Raw genomic sequence first — 10920 nt, 5'->3', positions numbered from 1 at the left:
CGTACCAAAAGCAAGGCGTTACTAACCTGTTTACCTTATTTACTATTTAATATTGAGCCTTTAGTTCGATACCCCGTTTCAATTTTTAAGAAAATATCGGAAAATATTGTTTCTCATTAATTAAAATCATTCATCAAAGAACACACAGGTAATAATAATCACTTAATTATTAATAATGATAAATATTATACAAAAGAATTCAAAAGAAACTCAGATACAATTCATATACCTCTGTATAAAATAAAATCTTAAATAACAAAGGCGAGGGAACTCTATGAAAACAACTCAACACATAAACTTAAGTTAAATAAAACTCATAATCGCTCGCAGCTTCACATTGAGTCCTCGAACCAGTGTCACTGAAAGGATGGAAGATTTTGGAGTGAGAACAAACCACACGTTCTCAGCAGGAAACGTGAATGCCGCAATAAACAAAGTAAATACAAATAGCTAATTCATATCATAAAAACAATTTTACTTAAAACGGTATTAAATTCCTTTCTTTAAATCGCGTTACTTAACAAAATTCCAGTCACATTAATAATTTCTTATCCATATACACACTACAACAAATAAAGGTTTTCGCAACGGTCAAAAACTGTTGCCGTAGATTAAAAAACCGTTTCTAAAACTTTAGGCAACGCTTTGGCAACGGTTTTTTACTTAAGGCAACGGTAACAAAAAAATCGTTGCCAAAATTACTAGCATAGACAACGGTTTTGAAAGAAAATTTTAAACAACGATTTCAAACCGTTACTCGATAAGCAACGATTTTAAATCGTTCTCTTTCATGATCCAACGGTTTAAAACCATAACTGGATAGGCAACGGTTTTAAACTGTTGTAGTTTTATTATTCACAAAACCAACGGTTTTAAAACGTTGCTGTTGGTGTCATTTTTTGGCAACGGTTTTAATACCATTGCTATTTTGTAGTCGTCTAAGACAACGGTTTTAAAGCGTTACCGTTAGTATTGTTTTTGGGCAACGGTTTTAATACCATTACCATTTTGTAATCGTCTTTGACAACGGTTTTAACATCATTGCTTTATGTGACTTTTGACAACGGTTTTTTGTAATATATAATTCTTTAATTATAATAATTTTCTCATTAATGAAATTAGTTCCAACTTTTTTTTAATTTAATGTCAATAAATAATCTAAACTATTAGAATCAAATTATTGATAAACCCCATTTTGACGGTTTATCTTGTATTGATTTTAAGAGATTTTAATACCTTTTACCCTCATTTATCCATTGAATTAGCATGGTTTTGTGATTGTCTCCTTATTTGTGCTTAGATGTGAAAACATGCTTTTTAACCCTTAATTTGATGGTTTTAATCTCCCTTTGATTCCACTAGATGCCTTGATATGTTTGTTAGTGATTTCAGGTTGAAAAGGCTAGGAATGGATCAAAGGAGTGAAGAGGGAAAGCATGCAAAGTGGAGAAATCATGAAAAGTCAAAGAAGTTGAACTCGCCCATGGACCCGCACGCGCACCTGGCGCTTGCGCGCACCTGCGAATCACCCCATGGACGCGTACGCGTGCTGTGCGCGTACGCGTCGATGCTGGTTTATGATTTTTTTATGAATTCGCAACCAACAAATTCTGAGGAGCTGTGGGGCCCAATTCCAACCAACTTTGGCGCCAAAGATGCTATTTAAAGCCAAGGATTGAGGAGATGAGAGGGGATTCCAATCATTCACATACATTAGGATTAGTTTAGAAGTAGTTTCTAGAGAGAGAAGCTCTCACTTCTCTCTAGAATTAGGATTAGGATTAGGATTAGTTCTTAGATCTAGGTTTTAATCTTTGCTTTCTTCTACTTCTACATCTCAATTCCTTGTTGTTAGATTCATCTTCTTCCATTCTTTTATTGTAATTTCTTTTATGTTGTTCTTGTACTTTGTTGTAGATCTACTATTGTTCTTTCAATTCAATAAGAGGTAATTCATAATAATTGTTCTTCTTTATTTTTCTATTGTTGATCTCTTGCCCTTTGTAGTTAGATCTCTCTTTAATTCTTGCAATTTATGTTGTTTACTTTTATTGCCTTTTATGTGTTTGTTGAAATGCCTTTTCTAGTTTTAGTGTAGATTTTGTTCCTCTTGGCCTAGGTAGAGTAATTAGTGACACTTGAGTTATCTAATTTCTTTGTGATTGATAATTGGAGAGATTGCTAATTGGTTTGGAGTGCACTAAAGCTAGTCTTTCCTTGGGAGTTGGCTAAAACTTGTGACTCAAGTCAATTCATCCACTTGACTTTCCTTTATTTAGTAAGGGTTAACTAAGTGGTAGCAATGAACAATTCTCATCACAATTGAGAAGGATAACTAGGATAGAATTTCTAGTTCTCATACCTTACCAAGAGCCTTTTATAGTTGTTAGTTTATTTTCATTGCCATTTACTTTCATGTCTCTTATCCAAAACCCCAAAACAACTCAAACCAATAACAAGACACTTTATTGTAATTCCTAGGGAGAATGACCCGAGGTTTGAATACTTCGGTTTATAAAATTAGGGGTTTGTTACTTGTGACAAACAATCTTTTGTATGAAAGGATTATTGTTTGGTTTAGAAACTATACTTCGACGAGATTTTATTTGAGAAATTCTAAACCATCAAAAATCCAATCATCAATTACTAAGATCCACAATCACATTATATCATCATTGCAAAATAACATACACACCAGTCTAGGTCTTGTACTTATATCATCACCATTTTTCAAAATACAACAAATGTTTTCCTGCTTATACTTTTCAGTTTTCACAACCTAAGCAGGACTAATTAAGTTATGCAGTGTTATCTGTATGCTAATTCTCTAAATAATAACTAACTCTAGCCCAGATGTTGAAATTGACATGGTTAATATTCTTGTATCTTAACATATTACAAAATCATTCAAGCCAAAATTGAAGTTAATAAGGGATGAAACTTTCATGGAAAGAACCATCATATCAATTTTCTACCATGTCCTTCCAAGGAACATAAAAGTCAGATATTGAAACAGCCAGATAGAACATTGCACGTGGGCCAATATCCTTCATTGGCTTTGAAATTATTTGCAACATCTACAAAATAAAAAACATATTTATCAATGATCAATTTGTGCCAAGATATATAATTATTAAGCACTTATAGTTAAGCTAAAAAATAACAAGTGGCTCTAGCAATCTGATGAACCCATGGAAATGAAAAATAAACAAATAAACAAATTATTGCTGGCAAACACCAAGAGAGGAAGAAACTATATACACCACATAACAGATTGCGCTACATTTTTACATGAAATTAATACAAAGAAATTACAGTGGAGTGAAGCTAACCTGAAGATACTCAAATATAGTGCTAAAAGGAAGCTTTAACGGGAGACTACTATCCATACTACCTGCAATAGAATGATATCGTAGTAAGGCTATACTTATTAACAAAGACAAAATGGAATTAGATGAAAATAAAAAAGACAATGAAATGACAAAATCTTAGATACAGATCATACATCATGATGATCCACAATCGTGGTCTTCACTGCTTTAGAATAAGCCTCATGGACTGAAGTATATAACAACATTCAGCAAAATGCAGAAAACCCATATGTTTGAATAAAACAGCAAAATAAGAAGAAATGAAGTGGGCATGCAAAATAACACCATTACAAAATATCCAATTAAGTATAATTTTGAATGGTCTTCATCTAAATACAAGATTAAGAAGCAAAGAAAATTGCATTATATGATGGAATTTTGTTAGCCTTTAGTAAATCAAGATAAAAATTAAGAATCTTCTAGAGGAAGAAGAGGGAAAATAAATCTTACAAGGCACTTAACATCATTGTTTTATACAACAAACGACCTACATGATCAAGTCTTTTATTTCAGTTTATCACAATTTTTAGTGCAAATTCTAATGTGAAGATCACTTATATAACTTTTACAAGCAACAAGTTTTAGAAACCAACAAACTTAGTATCTTTCAACTTATATAACTTTTACTACAAAACTTCAATTAGGCTGAAGTTTGGTTTGGAGACTCCTAATTTATCAAGCAACAAGTGTGTCTTGGTTGCAACCCAATTGCTATTCAATGCTAAGAATTACAAGTATTGGAAGCTGATGCATAACTTGCTGAAAACTGATTCTTTCCAGCCTTAATCATTAACTTTCAAAAATTCACAACTTCCAATTCTTAACTCCTAAAATTCTGAAGTTTTAGAGCAATTAACCAAGTCAATCAAATTTTAAAACGAAATTGGTTTCACTCCAGAACTCAGTTCATAGGAATCGTAGCAAGACAAACAAGTTGCTGCACTGTTTGAACTCTTCTGCTGCAGGACATATTTAATGACTTAACTTTAAAAATTTGCCATAAATTTTCTATTTAACGAAAAGTCCTCAAATTTTCCAGTTCAGCTCCACACATTCCCAAGTTTAATCCAGACTTGGTCCCATACAATTCCGATAATCACAGAATTAGCTATAACTTTTCAAAGTTTTTGACTTCGTTTAAAAGTAATGCAGAAAATCAGATTTTGCAATTTAACTTTGAGAAATCATAACCAGTTCTCTAGCTAATTCAAACTTCTCAAAATTGAATCCCAACAACAACTTTTATCATAGTTGCCTTTACTCTCATATCATTTCGATTATTGTTGAATAACTAATTTACTTCCAAAGTTATCTTTTAATTTCAAAAATCAGATTTTCAGCTATTGGTTCAACATTTCAAGATTCAGTCTTCCAATTATTCCTTAAACCCAGTTTCAATTAATCACCATCTAAGTCTGTTACAGTAAACCAGCTCAACAGCAACAATTTCAATTTGATCCATCAAAATACATAAATCAAAATAATCTCTCAACAAACAATTCATAATTCAATTTCACAAAATTAACGAATTCAATCAAAGTCCCAATCAAAATCTCAATCATTCCAATCATAATTTCAGTCGCAATTCAACATTCATATAATTAATCAATTACTCACAGCTATTAAACCTATTTGCAGTTATTCAATAAACCTTGTAGGCATTCTTAAATTAAAATAGTTTAAGTTAAACCCCCTACCTCGATGAAGCAATCGCATAATTTAACGCAAAAAGCCCCTTTATCCCCAATTCGTGGCAGCATCAGCGATAATTCAAAGTAACCCGGACAGAGATAGCGGCACCAACTATGATCACACTCGCAGCAACCATTTCAACATTTCTGGCAGAACATAGCAGTGCTAAAACAAAGACATTGGCTACCGTAATTAAAATTAGAATATAACAGGGAAACAAAATGCTAAATAAAACAAGAGTGGAAGCGTTACAGGGTTACAAACGGGAGGTTCGGTGTTAGAACGAAGGGGATGGCGCAGCAGCTTGTCTTCTCCGGTGACAAGCTTCAGCTATGACGATTCCAAAAACGCAATAGAGCCAGGAACATCAGAAACAAATACAGGATTGTTACAAATTAATTAGATTTCAGAGATAGTGGTTCTGGTAACTAGGACACGACTAACTTACCATAAACGATGGCAGCAACAAAGATTTTCGGCAACAGTAGCGGCAGAGGAACGACTCCTCCTCTGCTACGTCACTCTCTCATGCGCATCCGTTTCTCCCTTTCTGCGACCACATCGACGGCGACCTCATATCCCTATCCGGCTCCCCCCAGCGGCGGCTCTCTCAATCACAGCAGCAACAAACCCTGGTGGCAATGGGAATAAGGTGCGACAGTAATGAAGTCTCGACGAAGGCAGTGAGGCACGATGGTGCAGGTCATCATCTTCTCTTCGCGTCTCACCCTCAGCAAACGACAACGGCGATGCACGAACAACAGGACGGGGCGTGGCTCGACGGCGGCTCCTCCCTCTCCTTCGTGGGTCACGTTCGCCTCTCCCTTTCTTCTCTGCATCGGCAGCTCACCAGCGGCACCAAGCTCCACGGCGTTGTTCCTTCCCCTCTCTTCTTCTCCTTTGTCCTCTGTCTCCCTTTCCTTCTTTTTTCTCTTCTATCTCCCCCTCAAGCTTCTCGTTTCCTTTCTTTCCCTTTCTTCTGCTCTGTGTGCGTGCGTTTTTCATTAGGTTAATGTTAGAAATTTGTAAAATTAGGGTTTTAATTGGGAATTTAGTGTTAGGATAAAATTTATATGAGTAATATAATAAATTTATAAAATATTTAAAATAGAATAATAATTTAAGATTTAAATATAATATTATAAAGATTTAAAACGTATAAAAATTTATTTATCAATTTATTAATGAGTTTAAATAATTATTTTAAATTTAAATTACAAAATGAATATACTAATCACATTTTATAAAATACGGTTAGGGTATTGAAATTTAGGAAATAGGGTTTTTACTCAATTTAGGAATTTAGAGCTAAGAATAAGGAATTTTATAAAATGATAAGGATAAATATAAATAGATATTTTGATAACACTGAATGATAGAATAATTTTAAAATTAAATGTACTCTATTAAAAATATTTAAGAATATTATTTATCAATATATTATTAAGTTCAATTAATTATTTTTAATTTAAATTATAAAATAAATATATTAATCAAATTCTATATAGTATAGTCTAAATTTAAAATATCAATTATTTAATTAAATCAAATACCTTTTTATTATTTTTCCATCACCAGAATTTTAATTCCAATTTATATGAAATAATTAATTATAATAAAAATTGTATATAAATATTTTAAATTATAAAATAAATATAATTATTTTTATATATATTTTTTAATTTATATAATTATTTAAATAATATTAAAAAATTGTTGTTTGATAAACAATTGTTGTATTGGTTATAAAACCATTCGTTAAAATAGTCAAAGAGAATGGTTTTATTTTGTTGCTATAATGTAATGAAAAATTGAACTTCAACAGCAACACTGTAAAAATTGTTGTCTAAGACCATCTAATAGAACGGTTTTAAAGTGTAGCATTTTGACAACGGTTTTTATGCGTTTCTTTTGTACAATTCTTTAAACAACAATTAAAAACTGTTGCTTAAAAATAAATCATGGTAACGGTTATAAAACCGTTCTTTAAAATAGTCAAAGAGAACGGTTTTAATTTGTTGCTATAAAATAATGAAAAATTGAATTCAACAGTAACACTACACCGTTTTCTAAAACTATCTAAGAGAACGATTTTAAGGCATTACAAAATTTAGCGTTGCTAAAGGCCATATTTGTTGTAGTGACAACATTCCTAAATACATTATTAAGACCACAACACAAGTAAAATATCCATCAAGCACACAAGCAAATCACCAAAACAACAGCACAATCACAAATAAACAATACGGCAAACCCAATCAAATGTAAATGTGCAAACAAGATGATGCATGCCTGTTCCTAGCGCAGGCCATGAACTCATGTGTTGGTTGTCTACCCGCAACTCGACGTTACTCGGAGTGAACCCCGAATATGGTTCCTTTACTGTGTTAGTTAGACACCTTGGCATCACGGTTACCCGTGTCAGTTAGGCTTTATCATAATGTGCATCACAGTAAGAAACAGTGCTATCAGTTAGGCAAACATTCCCGCATTAGCAACCTTAGGCTATCCGTTAGGCGGGCACTTTCGCATTAGCAGTTTGGCACAAAGGCCCATTTAAACATACAATATACTATCAGTTAGGTGGACATTCCCGCATTAACAATCTTAGGCTATCAGTTAGGCGGGCACTCCCGCATTAGCACTCGGAATAAAGGCCCATTCAATATAATTCTCAAATTTTATTTCATTCCTTGTTCCTCATTTTTCTTTCTTCACTATATCTCTCAATATCATTGTCTTTAACTTTAACCTTTCTTAGGGGCAACTTACATTCCTTTCCTAAGTTTTTCTAATCTAAAACCATGTTGGTAAGGTAACTCTAGAGATCTTAATCTTTAATTTAAGTTAGGTTTTACTGAATTTAGATTAGAATTGAATTCTATACAAGCTTTAAAATTCTGCTGTTGCATTTACAAAAATTCGGAAAACAGACAGCAGCCATGTTTTTTATAAATTTCATAATAATTTCAATTCTAATCTGTTGCTTCTAAATTTTGGTGAGATTACATTCAACATTCCTAAGTTTCAGAATCCACAAGTTTCAGGTTCATATCACTTCATTTGATTAATTAATTATCAATTGAAAGTGGAGCCCTTTTTTCATAGACCAGTTCAGAGTTTCTAGCAAACAACTGACCTTCCAAGTGACTTATCTAAGTCTACAAAATAGATATGAACATGAAACTTATACTCAGTTAAAATAGACTGATAGATCTTTAAAATACTTTTGAAATCAACTCAAAATTCTGTTTAAATTAAAAGTTATAGCATCTGGAAGTTGATACTGCAGAACCAGAAAACCAGAAAAATCTGCAGCAACCACTAAACTTCAAAAAATCATATCTTCCAAACCACTTGGCCAAATTCTCTGAAAGTTTTATGGAATATTCAAGACACACTAAAATTTTACAGAAAAATAATTTCATCTAAAAATTAGGTCTGGACTGCTCCCAAAAAGTCATTCATTCTGCTGCCAATTATACCGATTTCTGTAAAAAATCTGCACAAAGTATTTCGAACAACCTCATATACCAAATCCTATATTCAAGCCTAGGATTCATCTAAAACCACATTTCTAACTTTCTTTTGACTAACCAAAGTTGCCCAAGAACTCTTAATTCAATATATCACAATTCATATCATAGGTGCAACATAACCATATTATCACAGCATCCATTCTTCAGCATCTCATCTATAACAATATATCTCAAGTTCTAATTCATCAAATCAATTTCCAACAGCCATAGCAACATTTCATACACAAAATCAACATCAACAAGTACTAGCAGCAAGTATAACTTCAAAATACACAACATCGTCAATAATTACTACATTAAATCATTAAACCAATCACCAACTACAACCATGATTCAACTCAATTCCAACAATTATTCACATAAAGAAGCCATAAACTATTTGCAATTACTCATTTAATATTATTGACATTCATAATTTAAAACCTTTATTTTTAAAACAAATCCCTTACCTCGATGTCGCAATGACCGAACTTACGCAACAATCCTCGCTTAGTCTAAACTCAGCAGCAGCAGCGATTTCAACGCAACCAGGACGGCGACAGCAGCATCAACTTTAATTTTCAAACATATCTTGGCAGAACTAAGACAAAGACATATGCTATCATAATTAAAAGAAGATCATAGCAGAAAATAAAATGGCAGCAGAGCAAGGATGGAGGAATTACATATTCAGAAATGGCAGAATTGGAATTGAAACTAGAACAAGGACAGTGCTGATTCCAAGACAAAAACAGATGAAATTGTGGTGGGTAAATGGAATCGAAGCAGTGACTAAGGTAGTTAAGTAGCAGCAGCGTTCATAACACTTCTCCAGCGGCAACCACGGTGAATTTGGCGGTAGCGATAGCTAGGGTTCGGCGGCGGTGGATCATTCAACGCCGACGGTCTTCTTTGGTACCTGGAATGACGATGCAAGTGGCCTCCCTCTCCTCCACGGTTCGTGATTCCAGCGACGATGCGGGCTTCTTCAGAATCAAAATTGGCGATATCATCTCCTCCTTTCACATGCGACGGCGACAGCAATGGCTTCATAGATAAATGCGGTGGCATTCCTTCTTCCTTGAACGGCGATACGGCGCGGCAGTGAGAGGCTGGCACGGCAACCATGGAGGCTCCAACGACAGTGACCAACTTCGATGGAGCTCTACTGTCACGTTCTCTTTACTCCACGGACTCCTATCTCTCTCTCTCTTTGTATTCGGCAGCAGTGGCAAAAGTGGCAGTGACGAACCTTAGCAGTGGCGGCAGAGGCAGCCAAGCGTGACAGCAGTGGCGCCTTCTTTCTTTCCTTTCCCACTCCTCCTTCCCGCAGTGCTCAGCTTCCTTCTCTCTGTGTTTTTTTTCTCTAATTTCTTTTCTTTCCTTTTTGTTTGCTGAAGCAGTGTCATGGGTATATGGAATGAGAGGTTGGTGGCGGGTTAGTGAATGGTGAAGAAGAGGTGAGCGTGGTTCACTAAGGCATGAACAAGTGTGGGGGTTATGTATACGTGTGTATTCTAAGAATTGGGGTTTGGATTAGTGAATTAGGAATTAGGGTTTAGAATTGAGAATTTAGAGTTTGAGTAGAGTTTTAATTTAAAACCAAATTTAATCAATATAATTAATTTTAAGAATATTATTTTATTTTTTTTCAATTTACAAATTATTTGTAATTAAACACTTTAATTTAAATTTATAAATAAATAAATAAATTTTCTTTTAGTTTATAATACTAATCAAAATATTAAATAATTTCAATTTAAATTATATACAAAACTAAGAATTTTTATCAAGCAAAAACCATTAATTTTAGTAAATAAAAAATATCTAATTATAATTGAAATTTATATAAAATCAAATTAATTCAAAACATGAAGTCTCATAACATTTCTATAAAGAAAATCATATATATACTTATAAATAATTTATTATTTATTTTCTAAAAATCTGGGGCTTACATCCCACTCCAAAATTTTCGTCCTCGAAAATTAGCATATTGTATAAAACATTACATAATTTAACATTTTACCTTTTTAAAACACCTTGTGAAAAAGTAAAAGGTCTCTACTCATATGGATATATATATATATATATATATATATATATATATATATATATATATATATATATATCATGTATTTGGATTTTCATAAGACATAGAGAAGATAGGGTAGAAGTGTGATTGTAGAGCAGAAGTTACCAGATAGGCTCGATATCCCAGAAAATTCAAATAAACATACGCAATTAAGATCGAACGAAAAACGCATATGAACAAGGAACAGGGTTGAAGAATAATTAGCTCACTTTTTCAAGAAAGATACTTCGGACAAAACTTCAAA

General features: G+C 33.1%; 1 long non-coding RNA gene across 2 annotated transcripts; it reads right to left on the bottom strand.

Annotated features, from left to right (window-relative positions):
* Positions 1-2688: 2688 nt before the first annotated feature.
* LOC112799666 (uncharacterized) lies at positions 2689-10099 on the bottom strand. 2 transcript variants are annotated; one of them, XR_003201161.3, is made up of 7 exons: positions 9268-10099; positions 9052-9182; positions 5512-6047; positions 5316-5393; positions 5069-5228; positions 3333-3394; positions 2689-3077 (listed from the first exon to the last, which is right to left on the bottom strand). It is a non-coding gene; the product is annotated as an uncharacterized lncRNA (long non-coding RNA). The 2 variants fall into 2 exon arrangements; XR_011861817.1 differs by lacking the exons at positions 9052-9182; positions 9268-10099 and having other exon boundaries at positions 5512-8252.
* Positions 10100-10920: the final 821 nt, after the last annotated feature.

The sequence above is a fragment of the Arachis hypogaea genome, chromosome 1, assembly GCF_003086295.3.
Source record: "Arachis hypogaea cultivar Tifrunner chromosome 1, arahy.Tifrunner.gnm2.J5K5, whole genome shotgun sequence".
Taxonomy (NCBI): Eukaryota; Viridiplantae; Streptophyta; class Magnoliopsida; order Fabales; family Fabaceae; genus Arachis; species Arachis hypogaea.
Note: the sequence above shows the minus strand (reverse complement) of the source record. Positions and strands in the feature narration are given on the sequence as shown.